General features: G+C 39.8%; 1 protein-coding gene across 3 annotated transcripts in view; it reads left to right on the plus strand.

The window, feature by feature from the left end:
• Positions 1-19,045: 19,045 nt before the first annotated feature.
• The window catches only part of 14-3-3zeta (tyrosine 3-monooxygenase/tryptophan 5-monooxygenase activation protein zeta), a 58,617-nt gene continuing 51,302 nt past the window's right edge, over positions 19,046-26,360 (plus strand). For 2 of the 3 annotated variants that reach the window (XM_083127003.1, XM_083127005.1), the window contains exon 1: positions 19,046-19,175. The gene's annotated coding sequence lies outside the window, so the exon portion shown is untranslated. The remainder of the gene's footprint in view (positions 19,176-26,360) is intronic. The other variant, XM_083127004.1, reaches the window with a different exon arrangement.

Consider the following 26,360-nt stretch of genomic DNA (forward strand, 5'->3'; position numbering starts at 1 on the left):
GCAACCGAATGAAAGAACTCTTCGCAGGCCATGTCCCTCAATATTAATTTTACTGACTAATTGTAAGTTTTTCTCGGTCTCCTTGATGACGCAGTGGTAACGTCGCCGCCATGTAATCAAGGGGTCCCGGGTTCGATACCCGGTGGAGGAACATAGTGGTTCGGATCCCCGATTAGCCTTACTGTGCATACAGTGGACTTAAAATACGAACTCGATAATTGGTAGGTTTTAGAAGAACTAAACATGGCTTTTTATGCATCGTACAACTTTGCTTCTTTTCACCCTACTTTTACAGTTTTTCTTCTTAAGAATTCCACTGAGTATAACACGCTACGAAACCAGAGGTCCAAGGTTCGGACATTGGACAGGTATGGTTGTATCATGTCTGTCCCATGGCCATTCCTTCCGCTCATCATTCATCCTCATCGTCGCATTTAACCCAAGAGGTAAAAAGGCGGCGTAATATAGGAATATATAAGTGATTGATTTGGTTTATTTTACTTCGCTTTTCTGATACTTTTTGGTTAATCGTGAAGATGAAGGTGAAAATGAATGATGTGAAATTGATGAGAGGACCATCATAAAGAACACACATGCCCAGTCCGGGATTCGAACCCAGGACCCCTGGAATCGTAATGCACCTTGTTAACCTTTGCACAACAAATAGAAACAGAAAATGCTTGATTGATAAGTTATTTGCTTCTCCATAACTCATGATTATATTATAAGTATTATTCGCTGTATGACTAGAGATTAATTATATCTGTATGTCTAGCCAACCTAGCCACCTAAGCAGCAGCAACTTCCACATTTGCAGGTGGAGGATAAATGAAGAAAAATCACAGAAAGGTATACAAATTTTGTAACATTACTTATAGAGCATGCAGACGGCTTTAAAAACAATTGCTACATATCTAGTTTCCTTCCTTAATTGAAACGTGGTTTATTCTTCATTATACATGAGATCAACCACCCTGGGAGTCAAAGCCAGGATCTTGTGTGGTAGTCAGACTCTCTTCTAGAATGCCAATATGTTGGATATTTGGTCGATCAGTCGATCCTGATCCATTGTTTCCAGAGGAAAACAATCTGGCAGCTTCTCATTCGACATTTTACTCGCGATGTAGGAAAACGAGATCACAAACACTTCGTGATTCTAGCTTCTCTCGTTTACAAAAGTTAACCACATCTCGGACCACAAATCCTACTTCAAACTATCTGACAGATATCAATTGTCCATCAAATCAACAGATGAACCGACCGCTTCGATGTTTCTCCGAATTTTCAGAAAGTGGCCTTTCCCCTCCTTTGCAGGGCAGGTCATTAGCAGGAGGGTTGAGATCATGTGAGACGAACCGCTATGGAATTCTGTTCTTGGAATTTGAAACGCATGGGGATATCTTTTCTGAACCATAAAATAATTAACCAAGAAAGTTCTAGCCACCCGTAACTAAATCCTCCTCGTTGTGTCGTCCTTTCGGCGCCCATGGTGCCAGTGCAGGGCCAGATGAAGAGAAAGTGTAGGTTTTGGGGGGATCCTGGATCTGGTGTGCAGCAGGGAGGAAAAGTACATTTTCAATAGGTCTCAGACTTCCCTGACTCGGGCGGACCACAAAACCATTAACTGCATCCCCTCCCAATACATATGTTTGTGCTCAACAAGCAAGAAACAGGGAAATAAGAAAGAAATGTCTTGCTTGGGTTCGTGCTACTGAAAATTGAAAAAGTGTTTCAAACTGCAAGCAAAATTTACTGAAGAATTATTTTGCAATATTTGTCATCAAAGTAAAATTTCCAGCAAATACAGAACAGTTTCCCAGGGCCACGTGGACGTTTGCCGGGGCCAGTGTCCCCGCGTGCCCCCCCCCCCCCCCCAACGATGTCCCTGCAGACAGCAGAAGTTCTGTTGCCGGATATTTCCGTGTTTCGCCGCGTCTCACTGGGCGTCAAGCTTTAGACCAGGGTGCGAAAAACTGGGGGGCGGGGGCAATTTGCCCCCACCAACAATCTTTGCCTGAAAAATCCCCCCATCAAAAAATTCCGGGGGGGAGGAGATTTTGTTATAACGACAAAAGATGAACAATTAGTTTTGATTTCAAATATACTTTACTAAGGATAATATTGAAAATACGCACATTCTCTTTCAAGACATCATTAACAGATCTACACCAATAGCAAAATATGCACAATAAAAGTAAAACAAGAATGCAAGATATATGTAAGTGAGAAATCTAATTGCTTTATATTAATAGAAAGCAAAAACTTTCTCATTTCAGCTATTACATAATAAAACTATTTCAACTATTTTGTAATTTATTGACATATGTAGTTAACCAGCTAGTAAACGAATTAGGTTGCTACTTCATAAATATCTGATATGTATAAAAGTAACAAATAAATTTATTTCAATGTATTAAATAATAATACATTTTTAAATAATTAGTATTTTTTATATTTAATAAATTACACACACATATACATATATACGGGTGTCATTTTAATGGTACCCACGACCACAGAAGAGTGTAGAGGACATCAAAACAAAGAACTTTTCTCAGTAACATTTTTCTCGTTGGTGCGTCGTTTCGGCGCTACAGTCGTTCAAAAAAAAAAACTTCTGAATGTTGGCAACCAGCACAACATTTGATCGTATCTGTGACTGCATTTTCTGCGGCGAAATAGTGCCTGGCAGTGTTGCAAGGTACACACATATTTTGTTAAAACGACCTCCGGAGCACTTCCTATTACCACCACTCTTCTACGTACTAGTCTGGCCTTGAGAGTACGAGTGGTGCCAACTCAGCAAAATTAAGCTAAAACAAATATGACAAACGATTTTTACTGTGTAGATTGACGATGCCGGCTCATATCAGTTTATCAGTGGTTCATTTGATTTAATCCGGTCTTTGAAAATGCGTGCGGTGCGCGGATCATAAACTGTAGTATTACGCACGTGCGTTAAGGTTTATAACGAAAAGAAACTACTGGGCGAATGACTTCATTTTCTGAATGCGACATCGAGCAGTGGCCTGGTTTTTTTTAAGAGCCGAGTGGGGTGGGGGTTCTTTGAGGGTTCTTTGGTTTTTCGTACAACAATCGCTACGAGAAGGCAAGCTGATAACATGTTTTCCTGTGTTCTTTTTTAAAGCATTGAAATGTTCTTGCTCTTTACTCTTGGCTGCATAATTTTAAAATGCAAAAATAAAATCATGCGGTTCAACGAAATCCACAATCTGCTCTCGAAAGCCCCTTAGAGGACAGGTCAGAGAAATTGTTTACAATGTTGCAACATATTTGCGAAATCAGAAGGAGTTACATAAACTTAAGTATAATGTTGTCGAGTCCACAAGCGCCGCCACGGGAGTATCTAAATGGATGGTTTCTCAAGTTTTAAAAGAATTGGATTGGATTGATTTGTTGTTTTAAGTCCACTTTATGCACAGTAAGGCTAATCGGGACTGGACCTACAGCTTAAAGTGGGATCCGATCCACTATGTGCCTCCACCGGGAATCGAACCCGGGACCCCTTGATTACAAGGCGACGACGCTACCACTGCGCCATTGGGGAGGACAAGTTTTAAAATAAGGAAAAGAGTCGTTGGCGAAAGGTGAGTTGAATTCCTGTACTCCGACAGGCAGAAAACAGCCCAGGAAAAAGCGAATACACATTTCGTTGAAAATCCTCAGACCATTCCGCTCCCTCTAGGTTGCAACACTGCGAACCAACGTCGCTGCGGAGAATGGAGTGGGGAAATATGGTGTATGATGCGCAAAAGCTATTTGCAGCATCTTGCTTTTAAACTTGTCAAGTTATACCAACCACATTATGAGCTGCAAAACGAAGATGGGGACGCATCCAGTAGCCGAACATCTAGGGTTACACGGCCTACCAGCCAGAAGACCAGCAGTTAGTCCAAGGGAAGGGGGAAGTGAACCAACGATACGAAAAATGGTAGAAAAACAATGTATTCAATTAAGTGGTAATATCGGATTTTGTCTCTTAGCTTAGCCTACATGTCAAATACAGGGTGTTTCCAGGCTGATGATACAAACTTTTAGGGATGATGGAGAAGGGCACATGTATCAATTTGAGATAAGGAACCCTGGTCCGGAAACGACTTAGTCGAAAGTTATAAGCGAAAATCGGTGTATGACGATGTAATACTTTTATTACCTGCACAAGTTTCACAAACTGGTACATTCACAACAGTTGTTCAAAGTTCGCTGCAGGCATGATATCGTCGCACAAAGTTCTGGCGTACCCGTTGGAAGAACCCCGGGGTCGTTCGAACAATGTCACAGGCAGCGAGAATTCTTGCCAGTCTCGACAGGTGTCTCGTACATAAGACTTTTCATATGACCCTACAAGAAGAAATCAAGTGGGGTCAGATCAGGTGACCGAGCTGGCCACGGAACAGTTTGTGAACCAGGGTTCCTTATCTCAAATTGATACATGTGCCCTTCTCCATCATCCCTGAAAGTTTGTATCATCAGCCCGGAAACACCCTGTATAATCAACAACAAATTTTATTAGACTTACAGTTTACATCTGGCTGTTTTTACCCAGCTACATGTCAAATCTCGTTGCAAAGTTGATATCTACAGGTTTGTATATCCATTTACCATGATACATGCGTTCTGGTATTGTGGACGTGGTGCTGATAACGTAAGTACGAGGGTCACTATTTATATTTTGAGCCTAACAATGAAAAAACAGGAATTTGGCATTGAAAACTTCTTTATTGTTTTTCGAAGTATTCTCCTTTATGGTCAATACACTTTTGCATTCGTTCGAACCATTTGTCAAAGCAGTTTTTCCAATCTTCTTGAGACACCTCCATAATATGGTTTTTGAACGCATCAACGGCGTCTTCCGCCGACGAAAATCGTTGTCCACGCAATTTATTCTTGACATTCGGGAACAAGAAGAAGTCATTGGGTGCCAAATCAGGACTGTACGGCGGATGACCCATCAATTCGATTTTTTGACTGTTCATAAAGTCGGTTGTTAGACGAGATGTGTGACAGCTGGCATTGTCTTGATGAAGAATGATCCGACGGCGTTTGTTTGTTTTCCGTATTTCACCGAAGACCTCTGGCAAACAAATTGTTGTGTACCATTCAGAGTTGACCGTTCTACGTTCCTCTAAAGGCACAGTTGCCACATGACCAGTTTTCCCGAAAAAATAGGCGACCATTTGTTTCAACGTGCTTCGAGCGCGAACAACTTTTGTTGGATTGGGTTCATCTTGAAACACCCATACAGTCGACTGCTGTTTACGTTCCGGCTCATATGCATATATCCATGATTCGTCACCTGTTACAATCTTATATACGTCTTTTGAAGCACCACGATTGTATTTATTGAGCATTTGTTTGCACCAATTGACGCGAGCGTCTTTTTTAGTTTTTGTCAAATTGTGTGGGATCCAACGAGAACATACCTTTCTCACAGCTAAATGATCAGGTAATATTTTATATATGCTGGTGGAACTAATGCCTATGGTTGCCTCAATCTCACAGTATGTCACGTGACGATCTTGCAGTATTAGGTTTTGCACAGCATCAATGTTTTCTTGAACAACAACTGATTTTGGACGACCTTCGTGAATCTCGTCGGTGAGCGAATGGCGGTCACGATTAAATTCGTTATACCAGCGTTTCACAGTGGCAAAGGATGGGGCTTCATCGCCAAATGTGGAAGTAAGTTGATCGATGCACTCTTGTCTTGATAATCCACGTCGAAAATCGTAAAAAATCATCGCACGAAAATGTTTCTTCTTCTTCTTCTTCTGACCCTGTCAGACAAAACACTGTCGACTTTGGCCAACGTTTCTGTATTTATACTATGGGACAGCAGTAATCTGTGTTATGGGATTTTTGTTACACAACTTTTCCTTGCAATACACAACAGATGACACTAATCAATCTTCATTTTTACACTTTTACATTCTATGTTCTGTTTATAATTCGATTTGACATTTTCGAGCGTATCCATATAAAATCCAAATAATTGGTATTGATAAATCAGATAAAATAGAAAGTAAAGATATACGGAATGGAATTTTTAATCTTATCAGATTTTTATATAATATATTTTGTTGGTGAGAGAATTGATCACATTCCAAAAATAAATGTTGGCCATCTGGATTATCTTTACCACATGAACAATTTTGTTGATGTATAATACCTATTTTCGCTAAATGTGCTGGTGTACGTACGTGACCAGTTCTCAATGTATTAATAAAAACTATAACCTGTCTTGGGAGAGGACATCTGTGGAACCATGGTTGACTTGCATCAAATTCCGCCAGCCATCTATATGTATGACCTACCATCATTGTTCCTTGCACCAAATTTTCCAGTGATTTTTTATTTTAATTTTAACTCTAGGTAATAGATCTGTATAAGGGAGTCTAATGAAATATATTTGAGGTAAATCCCTTGCTCTCTTAGCGTACATATCTGCCATAATATTACTCTGGTTAATGTGATGTGCCTTGACATATGTAAACTGCACAGTAATATTTTTGGATTGTGCTTGTTGAGTTAATTGTATAATCAATATAATGAAAATAGATTGACGACATAGTTGAGGATATGATGATGTTAGTGCCTGTAAGACACTTAACGCATCTGTTAAGGGCCTGGAATATTGTCCAGAATACCTTGAAAATCTTGTAGTTGTATTTTTTGAGATAACGAATTCGAAGGTATGTAAAAATTAATAATACTGAAATAAAAATTTTGTATTTTTATGCGCACTGCTATGATTTCTACATGATATCTGTTTACTATATTAATTTTTGGGTATAAAAAAAGAGTTTGGTGGGCCACACTCTCATGGATGTGTATGCTCACACCTCTTTCATTGTGTTGAAATGGCGGACCTATAGTATTATAATATTTTAGATTGTAATTCTCGTATTGCTTTCCTTTAGTCTCTTGTAAACAGAGAATTAAAGGATGGGATTCCTCAATTAGTTTATTTAATTCGATTTTACGTGCGGAAAAACTATTTATATTCCACTGAATTAAAAATTCCATTCCCTACAATATACTATTAATTTTTTCCCCTTTGATTCCTGGATTTATGATATTAAGTCTTGTAAAACAGTCAAGAGATTCCCTGTTAGCTCATGAATATGTTTAAGTAGTGGTTGTTGTCTTCTAAGTTCTGATATATTTATTAGTGCCGACCACAGCTCTGGCAAAGTTTGCATTAACGATTTATACAGTGCCTGAAGGTTTTTACGCCGGAGGATTTGAAATGATCTGTCTATTTGATGATCTATGCTCATGTGGATGTTGCTCAATGTAATTGGATCCAGACTGGGGTTGCGCATTTCGTCCAATTGGGGGTGATGGCGTATTCTCCTCGTCTTCGGATAAACTGTCAAGTGATGAAGATTCATAAAATAGTTCTTTAGGTGGTTTTGGAGTTTCTCGTGTCCATGTATTACTTCTACGTGAGTGCAGCCCATCTTTGCTCACTCTCGTGTAATTTTTCTGTTTTCGCATTGAGGGTTGCGATGATGTAACTATTTTAGGAGTTAGACTCTCCAGTTGTCACAGATATTAATGGACGTGCCATTGTACATTGGATGACCTCAGCGTGAGAGGGGAGCGGTGGAAATTGTTTAGCAGTTAATGGAGGTGCCAAAATGTCTCTTCTGGTTAGAGGTGGTTTATATGTCCCCAATATTTTTGCCTTAGCTTCAAAATAAGATAAGTTTTCCTCCGCCATCCGCGTCTGTATTTGCTATTCTATTTGTCGTTGAGGGCAATCTGGGGATGTAGCTCTATGATTACCTCGACATATGACACAAATAGGAACTTCCGTGCAGGAATCTCCCATGTTTTTCTTTTCCACAGTTGACGCAGACTGCTTTTGAACGGCAGTTCTTACTTTGATGCGCATAACGGAAACAGTTTTGACATTGTAAGACAGACCTCGTTCTAGGCCGGACCTCGAAAATTTCACTGTTTACTAGTATTCTTTCCGGTAAGACATTACCCTGAAAGGTTAGGCATATTAATTTTGTGTCTCTCAGATCGAAAGAACCCGTATTATTCCATACTTTCTTCTGCATACGCCTCGCACTGATGACTGGGATCGCCGATTGCACTCCATCCATAATATCTTGTACACTGATATCTATGCCAACTCCGAAAATGAGACCGTCTCGCTGTACAAGAGCTTGAGGAATTCTAGCTCGAACCTGTAAATCCTTATGATACATTTCATTTTGTGTGAAAGCATTTGCAGCTTTTGCATTTGCAAAAGTCACAGGGACTCTATTTTTACCACACTGTTCGATCAATTCTATGTCTAGTCCTGCCTTTCGAAATTTATTCCCTAAACTGCCACCGGACAGTTTTCCTATATTTTTTCCTGTTCCCTATAACAGTACTATATATGGACCTGATTGTACATTGTCATATGTGTACTGTCGTGATGGAGAACTTTCATTCTCGTTCGATCGGATAATTTTATCTAAGTTGGGCAGATGATTTTGAATCCGCCGATCTCTTTTGTGCACGATGTTCTTGTTTTTCTTCCACCCCTTTCATGATATCATCCTCATCATTTACTCTTGATATGTTAGTATGAAGAAAGACGGGAGTTTCACCACCGCTTAATGCTAATAGGGTATCAGCAGCACATAGGGTTGCTTCTTCCCCCATTACATTGATTAATGGGTGAGTCAGTTTATCGTTGCCACTACTATACTCTTATTTACATAAATACACACACTAAGTTAATAAATCCAAATTAATTTTCACTTCGAATACCTCACAAGAGGTATTTTATAGTCAAACACGTAATAACTACGAAATAAAAACCGGATAACACAATCACGATCCGAAAAACCTCGTAGACGAACACAAGCTCAACGCCATTTTTTTTTTGACTTCCGCACGAAAATGTTCACGAGTTAATTCCATTTTATTGTTGTCGCGCAATCTCCAAGGCAACATAAACAACACAAATGAAGCTATTGACAAAACATTTGAAGTACATTATGGTCAATAATGCCAGACGATTCCGTGCAAACGTCAAATCGCGCCTAACTTCAATCAGTGTTGCCAAGGCTCAAAATATAAATAGTGACCCTTGTATCCGAGTTTCACGTTGTTACATTATGGCTAAAACAAGTACAACCACAGAAACAACCTAATCATGAATCAGCAGCGAATATACTGCCATACTCACAGATGTAAACTTTTACATGTGGATCCGGTGCTTAGATAAACACAGTCGTCGGAGAGCTTGATTTAATACAACTTATATCCCTGTCCCTGTATTTTAAACCATTTTTGTTCCTTGCCGCATAATGCCGTGAATATACATTAGTGTTACTTACCTTTGAAATTTAATTTTTTCATATCTATTTTGTCAACTGTTTAGTTTAGTGACCTATCAGAAGGACGAAGTGGATAGACTAAACTGTAGATGCCAACTTTGAAACGAGATTTCCACATATTTGACATGTAGGTTCAGACAAAATTCGATCTTACTACTTCCACTTCCTTTGAATACGTTGTTTTTGTACCAATTATCATTGGTTGGGTTACAGAACGAGTTTCTCGCTTTGGTTTACGGTACATAATGTGGCTGGTTGTAACTATGTCATTTTTCACAGAATATGTGTGTTCCTGGCAACCCTGGCACGCATCGCTTCATGATAGGAAATGACTTCTCAAATACAATCAAATGTTTTGTTGGGTTATCAGCATTCAGGCGGCAAAACGAACTTTTTTGAACGACTGTAGCGTCAAAACAACGCACCAACGAGAAAAATGTTACTGAGAAAAGTTGTTTGTTTTGATGTCCTCTATACGTTTCTGTGGTACATGGTCGCCATTAATATGATACCCTATTTCGTAAATCTTGCTCTGTCCGAAAGGTACAAAGTACAGACTTGAAGTATGGTCTTGACGGAAGTGACGTCACCTACAGCCGGGAAGGAATAACCTGGCAGTGACGTCACTTCCTGCTAAGTCAGCGTTGCCAACTACTATGAAAGAAATCATGGCACGTGTAAGAGTACGGGTAGTAAAGATCACGGTGCAAACTACCAATCTTCAATTTAATGTTAGCACTGCTAGATGTTTATTTTGTTTGTTTATTTTAATTATATCATATAATTCGGCTTTCAGCAAACTTTCTGCATGCGGAATATTGTGAGATGACAGCCACGACTTCATTTCATCCTTCCTGCTGTTTGATGTTGGGATTTTTTTCCACTAACTTGTAGTGGTACGGAGCATTGTCACACACAATAACAGAGTTTGGGGACAGATTAGGAATTGGGAAAAAGCTGTTCTTCAAACCACAACATAAAATTGTTAGTGTTCATCTCCCCCATCATAGTCCCCAGAAGTTTTTGAAAGGAACACTAACTTCGCCCCCTCCACAAATCCACTTTCACCACCGGCATGCACAATAATAAACCTGGGACTAGTGTTGCCCTCGGAACGAGACGGGATAGGCTTTAGGCTTTTAAAAATTCGAGACGAGACGAGATTGACTATGTGTCATGAGAAAAACGAATATTTTCGAGACGAGACAACATTTCCACGAGACGAGACAGGCCAAAGTCTCTTCTCGTGGGCAACGCTACCTGGGACCCTTTCCTGCTGGCACTTTTAACCCCCCCCCCTCCCTCCGAATCTTTGGAATCCAGCCAAACTTTGGGGACAGTGTGGTGTGTGTTCACGAAACTTTCATCCATGTAAATGAAAGACCGGCGGGGTTGCTCTCTGCGCAGTTCTTTAATTCACGCAAAAATGATCGCCGCCCGCAACGCAACGATGCTGTTTCGTTCAAGGAGTAGCTTCCTGCTGCTTATGCTATTCTTTTTAAATCTGAACCCTAATTTTCTTATGATCATACGCAACGACCAACGCTAAACCTTAAAATTAATATTTTCTTGCAGTTCCTTCATCAGTTTATGTACGGTGACAACAATGCCTTTCGTGTATAAATCATAGATTGTTCGGCTCACGACTGGTTCATCAAAATAATCCAGATTTGTGACGCGTTGCTGGGCGTTCGGTCGGTTTTTGCCCGGCGTTGAAAAAGATTTCCCGCTCCCACTCGCAACACTTTTGTCTTTCTCCTTCAAAATTCTCCACACAAATCTTTCACTGACACCTGTCGCCACAGACGTTCCGTGAATAGCTGAGGTTTTGTTTTCATCGCAATCAAAGTACTTATAAACATTGGAAACTATTTCTCTTGCATCGCTGTGCAAGGGCTTATCTTTCTTTATGCCACTGCTCATTGTATAACAATGACAAAACCAACCAAAAAAACCCTCACTAACAAAGAAACAAAATAGCCTGCAATCCCTCGCTCGTAGCTGCGGTTTGTTAGACTAATGTAGCAGTGTGGGGGTTTGCACGCCTGCATCACCCCTCTCGGAATGATTTCGATTGGTTTGCACGTCACCTTGTCGTCCGCTCTAGCGAATGAGCCTTCGCTTCTGGAAGGAGAGATGAAGGTGGGAGATGACGTCACTGCCAAGTTATTCCTTCTGCGCTTTTTTTGTAGTACAGTTCGAAAGCGCCAAGAACAGAAGTACGCAAGTGCACAGCTCGCACAACAGATGGTTGCTGACTATGTCACGTGATTTCCGCATTCATTGGGCCCGTTCCGAAAGTCGCACGAGTTTAACGCGTTAAACGAGTTATGGTAACTGGCTGTCCCATAAGTGCTTCCGTGCGTTTCGTGAGTTTCATTATGCTGTCCCAAAAGTCGCATTCCGTGCGTTTCGTGCAAGAACGAGATTCACCAAACGCACGGGCCAGGAGGCTGGTTTGTTCCGTGAAAATCGTCTGCTCCTTGCAGACAAAGCGCATGCTGATGGATTCAAACTGCACTAGTTCGGAAAATGTATTATAATTTTAACAGAGACCAATATGAAGCAACGTGCGCAAGATGATTATGCCTTGACCGTTCTTAGAATGTGATTAAAATGAGTAACGGTGTCCACAGTAGAGTTTATTTTTGTCATAAGGACATTCCTTCCGCTGACGCCATGCGGAAACTTTCTCTAAACAAAACGCTGCGCCTTCGCTTTCGCCTAGAGTGTCCCATAAGTCTGTAAAATAACTGGTTTCACCAGATTCACGAGCCCAGTTATTTTCGTTCAATGCGTTCGTTTCGTTAAGACTTTCGGAATGCACCCATTGTTCATTTGTTTAAAGTCACGGAGCTGAAAGCCAGCAACACAGGTTAAATATACGTTATGGGCCAGCAAGTTGTTGGTTAAAGTTCTTCTAATGTAGGGTGTACGAACATTTGAAAATGCTATGTGATTTCTATGGTGAAAAACAAGTGCTTAAAACGCGGGGAAAACAACAAGTACTCAATTTTATCTACTGATCGTATTTGACGCTGCAGTCGAAGTGCAATTCGAAAGACTTTCACTTTCAGTCCACGACTTGAAGCCCGCACTCCAAGACCATACTCGGAGGCAGTGACGGCGCCAGCCTGATATAAGTGGCGGCTCCAGATTATCTTTTCAAAATCTCGGGGGCTAACATGGATGTTACATGGAGCTAACTTTCAGAGCGGGGAGGGGGGAGAATAAAAAAAATGTCTGTTGAATAGAAATAGTGTCCAGGACTAAATAACTTACCATCAAGACAGTAGTTAGAGCACTCAACCTCTAGTTACCAATCCGATTACGAAGGTAACATCTGATCTGATGGAAACTAGAAATTTTCTTTCACATCCAGCTGTTGATGGGGTAGGCACACTGCAATTTGCAACGGCTAACTGCACTTAACACAACGCTATCCTTAGTAAAGCTTTCCTTTAATTTAGAAATTAGGTGATCAAGAACTGGAAAATCGATCCTAACTTTAATATCCTCTTCTCATGTAACTCTTTTGCTTCCACATGCTGGAATCGAAATAAGCTACTATGACAGAAATTATTTTTTAACCTCACAAATGATAATTTCCCAAGCGTGCTGATTTTTGTACCGTATTGCACCATTTAAAGTGCAAAAGGTTTAAGCTGACACAGTTCGCGCCAAACCATAGATTTCCTTCTGCTAGCAGACTTTCCCGGGCGTCACGTGAGTATTTTCAGCCATTGGCAGAAGCTTTGCAGACAGCACGTGCTTTGTCCTCTGCCTACCAGCGGTCGCCGCTTCCTTCGCTTGTCCTTTGTTGCCACGTTGTCAAGGACGTGAATGTTCTGGTGGTGGAGACATCTGTGCTTGCACCCCTGTCGCTATGTTTGCTCGCTTGCGCCGAAATCAGTGGCAACAACGTCCTGCAGACGACAGAGAAGGTTTTGGCGGGAGCCGTGGCAGGTTAAGCCTTTTGCACTGTAGTTGGTTGTATTTGTATTCACATCCACTACATGCACAGAGACTAATCTGGACGAGATCCACAGCTTGTAGAGGAATGGCGTCCTGGTTCGTGAATATATGGAACTTTCCCGTTCATTTTCGCCAGAGATGGCAACGGACTGTTCCGGTACGTTTAATTTTTGTACTTATTTTACTACATTTTTATTTTCAGTGTGAATTTTAATGTTAGCCTAACTATTATTAATTGTAATACAGCGCGTCATTTCACGTCTCTTCGCTGTAATGCGAGACAACAGAAAAATGAAATATAAAGAAAAACAACACCATGTTAACGAAAGTAAAGGGTTCAGTTTCGTGAAAATTTCCATTTCGAACCCTGACTGCCTTTGCCAGGGATCAAACCCTGGACCACTTTGAAAAAGGTAGCAATCTTACAACTATACTTCCGGGGTGGGGAGCTCAATTTTAATATTTCTAGTTCGTATTTCTCCGTCTCGGATATTTCCAACGATATGGATATACATAACTATGACGCGAATGAAAGAACATTGCTAATACTCATATTGCTGGTACTCGAATGAGGAACTACCAAACATTAATGAAAATTAACTGTTCTTTAGATGTTGAACGTCCACGTACGTTTAGGAATTTCTTTTTCGCACCTGTTAGATCCAGTGGCGAAGCCTCATAGGAGGCCCGGAGGCCGAACCTATCCTAATATATTTGGCTATTACGGATTATTTTATTACTTACATTTTTATTTTCTTAATACAAGAAAACTAAAATTCTAGGCCTTAACGATAATTTCCACAAATTTCCATCCCTGCCAGGGGCTCTATCGTCCAGTGTCGAGCCACTTCTCCGAGGGCCTTAGCTTGTCCCATAACATTGGGCCCGTTCCGAAAGTCGCACGAGTCTAATGCGTTAAACGAGTTATGGTAACTGGCTGTCCCATAAGTGCTTCCGTGCTTTTCGTGAGTTTCATTATGCTGTCCCAAAAGTCGCATTCCGTGCGTTTCGTGCAAGAACGAGTTTCACCAAACGCACGGGCCAGGAGGCTGGTTTGTTCCGTGAGAATCGTCTGCTCCTTGCAGACAAAGCGCGTACTGACGGATTCAAACTGCACTAGTTCGAAAAATGTATTATAATTTTAACAGAGACCGATATGAAGCAACGTGCACAAGATGAGTATGCCTTGACCGTTCTTAGAATGTGATTAAAATGAGTAACAGTGTCCACAGTAGAGTTTATTTTTGCAATAAGGACATTACTTCCGCTGACGCCATGCGGAAACTTTCTCTAAACAAAACGCTGCGCCTGCACTTTCTCCTCCATAAGTCTGTAAAATAACTGGTTTCACCAGATTCACAAGCCCAGTTATTTTCGTTGAATGCGTTCGTTTCGTTAAGACTTTCGGAACGCACCCATTCTATGTGATTCATGCGGGAAAGCATGATTTTAGGGGCGCGTTCGCCCGAAATGGACGCAGTGAGTCCGGCCTCCCGCAGTGATGCTAACCCAAGCATAATTGTGTACAATTTGAACTTTGTTGGTAACTAGCACCCTGAGTTTGGCATAATGGTAAAATATAGCATCATCTACAAACATGTGTTCCTGGAAGACAGATAAATATAAATTCAGAGGAATAGGTATATTTTGAAGAAAGAAAAAGATGGCAGATCTTATTTGTTTCAAACAAAAGGTAGCATGCCGATCCAGCCACACCTAGTCCACCGTCTTCTTTTCATCTTTTTTTTTTATCTTTCCTTACTTACTTACATTTTATTGAAGGAAATTGGTAGAGAGTTGGGGTCACGGATAAAACAAGCCGCCGCCTTTCGTAGTCGTCGATTTTTCTCAAATTTTTTCAAGCGTTATATTGAACCAATTATATTGGTTAAACCATTGTAATTAATTTAATGGGGGAAATTACCAATATTGTCTAACTAATCAAGAACGCATGTTCACATCACAACTTCCCCCAAAATAGATGCATAAATGACCTAAGTCATTCAGACGGGACAGGCTTTTAAAAATTCGAGACGAGACGAGATTGATCATGTATCCCGAGACAAACGAATATTTTCGAGACGAGACGGCATTTCCACGAGACGAGACAGGCCGAAATCTCGTCTCGTGGGCAACACTAATTCGAGCACAATTTAAGAGTTTAATCAGCACACTTTTCCTGATTGGGAGGTTGGCAACGCTGGACACACAGTACAAACTACAGGGCCTAGAATAACGTAGTGTGGAAAACAGCATGCTTCTGCGCTCTCAGGCTGGTTCCACTCGAAAATGATCCGCTAGAGGCGCTGGTGTTGACCCCGGTGCTTGGTGTTCGACTGCTTATAATGGAAGTAAATGGAGTTTTCGCTGCAACGTCTGATTCTTTTACATGAAGCATTTCTATGAATGTGATAATTGCTATGATATTTGGTACAGTGGTCGCGAAGATATTAACGAACATTCTAGACAGTCGACCACGTCCTGTTATCGTCATACTTTCGTTAATAATACGGGAGAAAAAATACGCGTGGAATGTTCTTGGCAACTAAATTTTTGTGTATGAATTAGGTTCCTTATTATTATTATCATCATCATTTCTTTTAAAGATATACACACTGAAGCATTTGTATTTTGGATATTTACTGTCTCTTTTCTTCCGCTTTAAACTAATCGCGGCGATGATGATAATGATGATTGCATGAAACGACAAGGGGAACCCCACAAAACTTTCTTAGTGCCATCGACATGATTGTAAGGCAACTTTCAAACCAATGGGACAAGCGACACGGGATGTCCACACTGTCACACTAGTGACACACACTTCCAGACTGTAAAATAGCATTCATTGCACATGAGGGTCCACACAGCAAACGACACGTTTATATGGCGTATTCGCGTGCTACTTGTTACTTCGGTCGGAAAGCTCCTTAAAGGAAGGGTGCCGAGACCGAAGCGACGCGCTACAGGGGGAGTTCCCAACTAAGTGACAAGCGACATGGCGCCTTCAGTCTATTAGCAAGCGTTGCTTGCGAACAACAGATAGGTGACACGATAAACCGCACATTACAACAACAGATCTAGGCGACACGATAAGCCACACGTGTCGCTTTGTCGCTTCTGCGTCGCTCAAACTGGGCCATTTCCTCAATAGCTTGCAACATGTTGCCGTGGTTTGTTGTTCGCGCATACGCGATGCAATGAGTGTCTTGCTTTAGTGATATTGCACACCAAAGTGACAAGCGGCACGCGACACTTATCGCTTGAGGTTTTCACAAACCGAACGCTAGCCTGTTCTTCCCGTCATGCCGCTACGATGTGAAATGTTGCTCTTGATTGGCTAGTTTCCAAGCAACATGTGTCACTTCGGTATGAAAGTTGCCTTGGACCGAATGACCCGTGTCGCTTTGGTGTGAAATCCTCGTATCGTTTGTCGCGTGTCGCTTTGGTGTAAAATCTCCTTGAGGAAACGGCGCAGTCAGAGCTTTTGTCCCTACGGTTCGAAAGGCTGCATTGATTTCCGACTGCTCGCTTTCAAGCGACATTTGTGGTTTGTCGCCTCGGTATGAAATCTCTCTCAGGATACTATTTATATTCTAATAACATAGAAAAATAAACTCTAATACACAGTCCAAGACCTGACGTCCGGAATCACATTGCGATGTTTCTTCTTGTGTTACGCATGCTATTTATTTATTAATTTTATTTTACTTTTCTTTCCAAATTAATGCCATTTCGTGACTGCAAATCACTCCACAAATATAACTGTTTCCATCAATTCACTTACCGCCTTTCTAGAGAAACAAATCTACACAATATATTCCAAAAACTAACTAAGCCTCATTACTTTCATAACAAAATTAGCACCTGGGTCGATCGCACTGCCATCTACTTGTCATCGTCTCGGGGAACCAGTTTCTTGGGTCGTTTTCCACACTACGTTATTCAAGGAGCTGTAGTACAAACCTTGGGTATAGTGGAACCACGAGCAAAACAACCTGCGCAGATCGCGAGTCCTGTGCACCGTACCCCCGCGAGTAGGGGAGGGGGAGAGTGGACAATGCTTTCTTATGGCCCGATGTGGAGGGAAGAAGGGAAAGCTGCGCGGGGACTTCTCATCCCAAGTTTTTTTTCCTTGTGGTCGATCTATACAAACTGGGCTTCACGTCTGTTTCCTGTCCAGTTCGATGTGTCCAACGAGGGGAAAGGGAAGGTGAGGGTAGAAAGGCAAAGACAACTTGTTCCGAGGGCGAAAAAATGTTTCTATCACAGTGTTCTGCGTTCTCGTTAGTTTCTCGATTTACTCCTGTTGCGTTGTCGTTTTATTGTTATTTTTTTTGTTCGATTGATTTGGTTTAATTCACTTCACTTTTTGGGCCACTTTTGGTTAATTTGCGAAGATGTAGATGAGTGATGATGAAATTGATGAATGGACACTCAGAAACATCCATGCACAGGTCGGGATTCCAACCCAGGACCCCTGGCGTCGTAGCGCGATGTGCTAACCACTCCGCCATTGTTGTGAGGTGAAGTGAGCAAGGGGAATAATGACTTGTATTACTCTGGAATGCTACAAAACAAGCATAAAAACCTATTACCGGGCATAGGAAGAAAGAATGGAGGCATCGGAACATTGAGGACTGCCACTCGAATGACATCTAAAGCATCAATTTCCAATAAAAGCGAGCAATACTATTTACGAGTTGGCACACATCAAGAGTTACTATTCAGGTACGTTGATAGATGCAATAATATGTTGTTACATTTTCAAAAATAAGTTTAAAGGTTATATTTTTCACATTTTAAAAAAGTCGCACCCATAACAACACGAACTCACACGCCTGTGCCTACCCTTCCAGCGACAGCACGCTTTGCTACTGGTTAGATCTATTCCTAAAAATAATGATTCAATTTAAAGGGGCTAATAATTGTTCACATTTTTCTGTATATGCACATATTCTTCATTACCGTTTGAACTTCCAACCAAAGAACAATCTCTCAGCCGCTGAATATTCCGCCTACCAGGTGGGCAACAGAGTATCATGTCAATTTAGTAGCAATTTTGGAAACTCATGATTGGCCAAATGGAAATTTGGTAATCGAAAAAAATAAGCAAGAACACTTCTAGTTCTTCTTATTTTTGGTCTAAAAACCTGGGAGGCTGATGTTAGTTTCGGGGATGTGCTTCAGCCATCCCGTAATGCCGTGCCTGCTCGGAGGATGCTCTCTTCAAGTACGGTCTTGTAACTTTCGGACACAACCTTGATCCATCATCATCAAGTTGCTCAAAATGTGTGAAAAATGGAAACATATATGATTATCCGGAAAGAAACGGAAGTTACGTTAGTCAACATAGTAATGTCATGTTTGTGTAGAAAAAAAACACCTATAATCGTAACAAAATAAAATATTACTTAAAAGTGCTACATGTTTGAGAATATTTTCTTATAATTATGAACCTAAACGGACTCTATACATTTTCAAGAAGTTGTAGCTAAAAGTACAGATTTTATATTGCTTACTTTTTGGATACAACTGTAATCAAAGTTTTCATTTCAGAAAGCCATATTTCATTCTTGTGCGTTTCATCAGCTCGGTAATTATGTTTTATTTTATATAAATTAATTTCAGTTCTCTTTCACTTACTTGTGTGGTTATTAATGCCTTAAATAAGAACGATATATTTTAGATAGTATTTTACAGATTCCTTGTTTTCAGTTGTGTGAACCCCTATCTCCTGGCAAGGAATCTGTCTGAGACCGGTAGATTGTTAGTGAGTAGATATTTGTGATTAGCGACGAGGACTTAGTTCCTACAGCGTTATTTTTCTAATACGTAAGTAATCTGTATGTCAATTTTACTTCTTAAAATTGTAGCGTTAATGACGATGTTCGAAACCTTCTTCGCACTTGGAAGTTCGAGTAGAAAATATGGCGAGAGAATAATCATACCAGGTGTGACGCATTGAAGGAGTGTCTCTTAGTCATTCGCCATTTTGAACGTAATATAGAATTTAATGCTAATAGAAACTGGTGAACACGTGTTACACATGGAATCTGTGTATGATTGTAATAAATGGGTATCTTGTCATATATGTCGTAATTTGATGCTGGGATATTATCCAGTCTCGCAAGAAGTCGTTACTCTTTTGTTATTGCAGTCGGTGGTGCTTCTTGCAGGCTAGAACACCGCACTACCCTAATGAATATTGTGATAGAATTAGTTATGAACAGACACTTATATATATTTATTTTCGTGTGTCTTGTTTCATTGCTTATATTGTTCCGTCCGTACACAAAATAGGCCCGTGGGAAATCGACGTTTGTTAGGGATATTTGTTACTGAATGAACATGTTAGTGCCTGATGAAATACCAATATATGTATGCTTGATTTTAATTTCTTTGATGTATGCTAGTGAGATAAGTCAATAGATTTTCCGAACCTTACGTCAAAATTTGCCTTGCATGTATTGCCACGACAAGTTTTGAGCTACCGAACGAGAACTTGTTACTCTCTTCCGAATGGTTAAACAACTAATGGTTGCTGGAATAGGGTCTTCTTTGAAAGGGTGAGGGGTAATTTTCCCTTTGAAAGGGTGAGGGGTAATTTTCCCTTTGAAAGGGTGTGGGGTAATTTTCCCTATAGTTGCTAATTTTTGGTACTGGGGAATAATTTAGGTTAAACATGAAATTTCTACCCCACTTGAAGTTTTCCATTGCGCAGCCATATATATTTTTTAAATTCAGTACATATATTCCATAATTTTGAGGCAGATATCGCATTGTTGAAACAGTTAGGGGTATTTCTTAAGACTGCGACTATTTTCACCAGGTGGTGAAGGTAGTTTTCTGTATTGTGGGAATGTATCATAGCGGAAATTCATGTTTTTTTTGTTTTTTTTTTGAAAATTAATTCTCTGACAATAGCCTTTGGCACATACATACACCTTCGTACATCATCACGCGTCTTGCTTGTGTTTGTTGATGTTCATTGGGATGCAGTTTTTCAACCTTCTGTGTTTCCAACCAAAAATAAACATGTGGATGCGTGGTAAAATTCATACCGGGAGCCTCACAAACCATTGACGGATAGCCTCACAAACCATTGACGGATAGCCTCACAAACCATTGACGGATAGCCTCACAAACCATTGACGGATAGCCCAAAAAACCATTGACGGATAGCCCAAAAAACCATTCACGGATATCCCCACGAACCATTTCTGGCAAGGTTAGGTTAGGCAAGCATAGTTAAAAGTTTGTTCGTAAAACAATGTGAAGCCCCACAATCCATTCAGTGATAGCCCCACGAAATGCGAAGCCCCACAAACCATTCACGGATAGCCCCACATAAAACAATGCGAAAAAGTTTTTTTAAAAACATTACATTACATCACCTTTGTTCACGGGTATTTCTAGGGTTCCGAGGGTTGAAACTCTGCATAACGAATGAAAATCGTCAAAATACAACATGAAAATCTTCAAAACACAAGCACGACGTGCGATTATGTAGGAAGATGTACGTGCCATACTGTGAGATACGCAAGCAAGACAATGCAAATAAAAAAGTACTCGTAATGTGAAAAATTGACATTACTTTTATGAAAAAAAAACTTGAATACACCTTAAAGAATGTTCCGCGAAGCAGATAGGTAAGTATGAATGTCAAAACTTAACGAAAATAAGAAGTTACAGGTGTCCGGGGAATAGTAAATTTTTATGGTGCAACTCTATATTTTATCATGTTAAATCATTACAGAGTTATGTAAAGTACCTAGAAAAGTCAGGGATTTTGCGAGATGGGTGTGAACCCTCATCTGTCAACCCCACACACATATGTTGCTTTTCGGAAGCTATTTGAATTGTTTGTATTATGCACACATGTAGTCTACCTGTATCATACAAATGTTCTTTTCGCTCTCTGACAAACAAATGTGAGGAAAACTGCAAATATTTGTCACGTGGTTGTATACGTATAGGTTAGAAAAGGCTGTTCTTCAACATTTTGTAGCAAAATTAGCAAATTTCTCTAACCACCCTCTACCATACACCCCCCCCCCACACATACACACATATATATATAGTGTATAATATGAGAGAAAATTTATGAAAATTCGCGTATGGGTCTGGTCCCCCCCTCAAAAAAATCGTGGTTACGGGCCTAACTACTACTGTCACCAGGTAGTGAGAATAGCAGAAAGTGCTGAGACCAGAAATAACATGATCAGGTGTTGGGAAGTATTTTCCGAAGTTATTTCAATGCTAATAGACCTAAACCTGACCTGTCTAACATAATGAAAGCATTTAGAAACATAATACCCCTTCATACTTATGAAATATTAGCACCACCCGGTGGGGGGGGGGTTGGGTTCTAAAACTGAGGGGGGTGGGGGCAACTGTCCTCCACTGGCAACACCAGTCCATATCAGATCACCATGTGGTATTTTTCCACCTCCATGGCATACAGAAAAATAAGTACTTGTCTCCTGCACAAAAATAAATGCACACAGATGTAAGCTTCATACACACCCACAACTAAAGAATACATACATCCCTGTAGCAGGCCAGGTTGTAGATCATGCACATGCAGTTTAAAATCTGGTGAAAATAGCTGAAAAGTTAGCTTCACCACCTGGTGAAGATAGTCACTCTGATATCATAATTTTTAACTCTGCAGATGATGTGCTGGGAACAAAATCAATTGATGGGTCTAGTGAGAGAGGGAGCTAAGCCACAAATCTGGAAAATTTTATTTTTTGCCATTTTCAGTCTTCTTCTACCATCTGTCATCTATCATGTGAACTACAACCATGTGGCATAGCTCCCGCTTGTTCTGCAGCAGATTTTCTGAGTTCTTGAATACATCCTCATCAGCGTTTTGAGTGAGAGAAGGAGCTATGCCACTTACTGATGGTGTCTGCAATATTAGTGGCAGAGGTTGTGTTGCAGTAACCGGTGCAAGATTTAATATCAGCCCTGAAGTTAAAAGATCTCATGGCAATAATGCCTTATATTCCTCCAGTTTTTCATGATGTTTACCAAAATCTAAAATCCACAGAAACAATGGACAGTGAAGATCCTCCAGAACCCATATGAAGCTGTCTTTATGTAGATCATATGTAACCCTGTGAACATGATTTACACTCAAGGAAAAGTATTTAAGCCTTGTTCAAAGTATTTGATGTGCTAGATTGATTTTTTCACATGGGTATACTACAACAATATACCATACATATTCATAATAAATGGTATTTATATTGAAATTCATATTTTTCCTTTTGAATAATTTGCCTAACAATATGTTCAGCAAAGAAAAAAATTACCCTTTGTTATACAAATTATGACTCAACGCAATGCTTTAGAAAACTCAATTTATTTGCATTTCTTGTCAAAGTGGCATAGCTCCCTATCTCACTAGACCCCTCAATTGTTACTGAATTTACAGGAGGTACGATTAACAAAGCCTGACTTCACCATATGTGTTATGCTTCTAATGAATTGCTTTCCTCAGTAAAGGTAAAGTGTTCCCCTGTGCATAGCACCACGCCATGAAGGCGTATAGGGGGTGTGGGGGTAACGCCCCACACTTTCTTGATCCGGTCGTGAGTGGGGGTGATGTGATCAGCATCACACCCCTGACCGCCTTTACCCCCCAGGGTTTCCCCCAGGTACCCATGTTATTCGACGCTGTGCTTTCCTCAGTAGCGGTTAAAATTGTGCAAGTACTTGAAATGAATAAAAATGTCTGTAACAAAATTGTTGATCTGAATTCTATAAAACAGAAGGCTTAACTTTTTGAGCCCAATGTACAAGCATTGAAACTTAATTTATATCATGGAATTTTATTTATATGCCTCTGTATGCATTTTGAAATTTATTTGATTTAGTGGAATGAAGACCTTAATTACAAGAATACCTGGTGTGAACGTTTTGCTTGTGAAGTTTAGAACCATTTACTTTGCACATGTAGCAAAATTTTATTGTGCATTTACAGAAATCTTGGAAGAATTATTTAATTGCAAGGTTATTCAAAAGGTGACAATTCTTGTCTATTGAATAGAAGTTATAAGTATTTATTTGAAAGTAAGTATGAAATGAAAGCATACATATTGGAATTTATCTAGAAACGACGTGTGTTCTATGGTAATCTGACTTGTCAAAGGGATAGTCAAATTCAGCTCACAATTTCTCCAGAATCTCCCAACCATTTTGTGTGATGAAATGGCCTCAATTATGCATGCTTGTAAATCTTTAAGGTGGCAGGGAAGGATGAGACAAAAAACATCCTTTACCAAAGTCACAGAGCAAGAAATGCATCGGCATAAGATCAGGAGATGTTCCCAAGTGGCCACAGTTGTAAAGAAAACCTAGAATTTTTTTTTCTACGGGGTCGAGTTCTTTCCAGATAACTACATGTAAGGCAAAAATACTTATTTTGAATGTAATTGACTTTGCAAAGCAGAATAGCACAATGAAAATGTAGTTACATTCAACACAGTTTCTTGAAAAAGGAGATTCTGTGTATGGGAGATGATTTATCTCGCCGTTTCTATTCTGTACAACAGTTGCACAAACTGCTGGGACTGGGACAGTTTTGGATACACCATTACCAAACTATTGTTGAAGAGGCCAGCCGATCAACATTTTCTTTTATACTGATAGAGACACTGCTCTAGCCAAACAGTGCAAGTTTACCACCTATCCTAAGTTGATTTCAAATTTGTTTTGCTAAAAGTAAACATCTCGCAAATGGTTGACATGCCAAAAACTAGCTTTTGAATTCATCACTTAAAGCTGAGAATGGTACGGCTTCGATAGTGTAATGAAGTTTCTATGCTATTTTGACTACATCTCCACATAGCCTTCAAATATTAATTGCAGAATATTCACCCCCATTCCATAACTTACTTCATTTTATTCTTCATATTAGTTGGTTTTAGCAGGCAACTTTGGCCTTTCATCACAACATGTCACAGTCAGGTGACTGCTGTTTCTAAGCTATTTCCATCCAATGTGATGCAGAAATGTTTGGCTACCTACCATTCAACTTAGTTGTGATAGTTGAGTCTGTTTTGATATGACCTTTGTGATTGTAGTGGTGGAAGTGTCAAGTTGTTTGCCATCTCTTTTTATAATTTAATTATACTCTTATTCATTGTGATTTTTCTTTTTCATATGATTATGAATTTGTGCTAACGCATCATGTATAAACGTTGGATCAGTTGGTGAAAGCCACAGTGGAGGAAGAAATGCATCCGCAACATCAATCAATACACCAGACTAATTTATATTGGTGACTACAGACTACCTTCACCTGATGGTGGACCTTGGGTTTTGTGCTATGGATTTCTTCTATAAACCATACACATTCGCCTGTAATATATTTATTTTTGTGCTGCTTGTCAGCTTAGGCAGTTAGGTTCAGTAGAAAATCAAACTTCATAGTGCATAGGTGAGGTAGTTAGGTTAACATATTTCAATAATAAATGACCTTACCAATGTGCAGAAATGCCACTCCCAACTAGCTTTGAGGAGTCACCACCACAACAACAACAACATAGAGCGGAGGTTCGAAGCTGAAATAAATAAATCTAATACTAGCTTTAAAGTATGTCACCTAAATATTGAAGGTTTACTAAACTCCATAGACAAATTTAAACAAATAATATCGGAATTAAACTTTCGCCTAGTAGCCGTTGCTTCAAATTTTACTAGGTTACATGCACTGATGTTCTACCTGCAAAACAAAAGTTATCCGAAGTAGATTAGTCCCATAGTGTGAGAGTTATAACAATTTTATGAATAATATGCAAATTGGCTAAAATTTGCTGTTTTGAGGAAAAAAACAGTTTTAATTTTAAGTTTTACCTTATTATTCAAATTGTATTGCACCCACGAACATGAATCAAGTTTTCATTCTGTTGCGGAAGGTCCATTCTTTGAAAAAGAAGCAAAAGTTCCGGTTTTCTCCCCAAAGTAGTTGGAGAAGAGGGGCAAACTCCTCATTTTTATGTTTTTTTCATTGAAATTCGGGGATGCAGCCCCTGCCCGTAAACCCCCCCGCAGTTGGGGCATCCAAATTTTACATGGTTGCATGCACCAATGTATTACCTGCAAAACAAAAGTTATCCGAAGTAGATTGGTCCCATAGTGCCAGAGTTATTACGATTTTTCTCCATTATGTATACGAATTCAAATTTCGTGCTCAAAGCCTCGTCGACACTGGGCTTACTTTCGTCAGACCGCGTGGCGTACTAAGGGTTAATAGTAATTTTTGTAATTATTATAGCTAATTAATAAATAACCACATATATAATCAGAAAAGGAAGCAGTGATTCAATAAAAAACAGTTTCTTGAATTTTAATGATAAAAAAAAAGTGTGGGCCTGTGAGTATGTAAGTGTCTCGTACAGCATAGGTAAGCTAAGATTAAAACTAAATGTGTAGTTGATGAGTACATCTGACCATGAAATTAACTTAAAACAAGCTTTTGCATGTTTGTGTCTCAATTTAAATGTTGGTCATAAAATATGAAACAAATGGTAATATCAAAATATTTGAAGTTTCGAGGCAATTAAAAATCTTTACTGTTCAGAACACACATGCAGAAGTATACTACGTATTACGTGAATTTGTGTATATATCCTATTTAACAGCTTTGAGACAAAAGCGACACGTGGCTCTTGGAAAGCAACCTAATGGTAAAATCTATAGTGATGCGTAACTATTTTATATTACTTCAGGAGTTAAGTTTATGAAAATTGCTACAAAATTTTTATTAACCATTTGCTCTCGAGTAGCATTGACAGCTTGAGGTGTATTAGAAGTAAATGCAACCTTTCGAACCGAAGCATCATAAGCTGCAGGTGTCGCTTGTCACTTGGCCTGTACAGTTTTCTTAGTGAACTTTCAGACCGAAGTGACATGTCACTTGGAAGCAGACCCTTAGTAATCCATTCAACCTTTTGAACTGAAGTGCATGTTGCATGTTGCTCGGACTATACTGTTTTCTCAGTGGCG

Source organism: Lepisma saccharinum, chromosome 8 (genome assembly GCF_977018435.1).
Source record: "Lepisma saccharinum chromosome 8, izLepSacc3.1, whole genome shotgun sequence".
NCBI lineage: Eukaryota > Metazoa > Arthropoda > Insecta > Zygentoma > Lepismatidae > Lepisma > Lepisma saccharinum.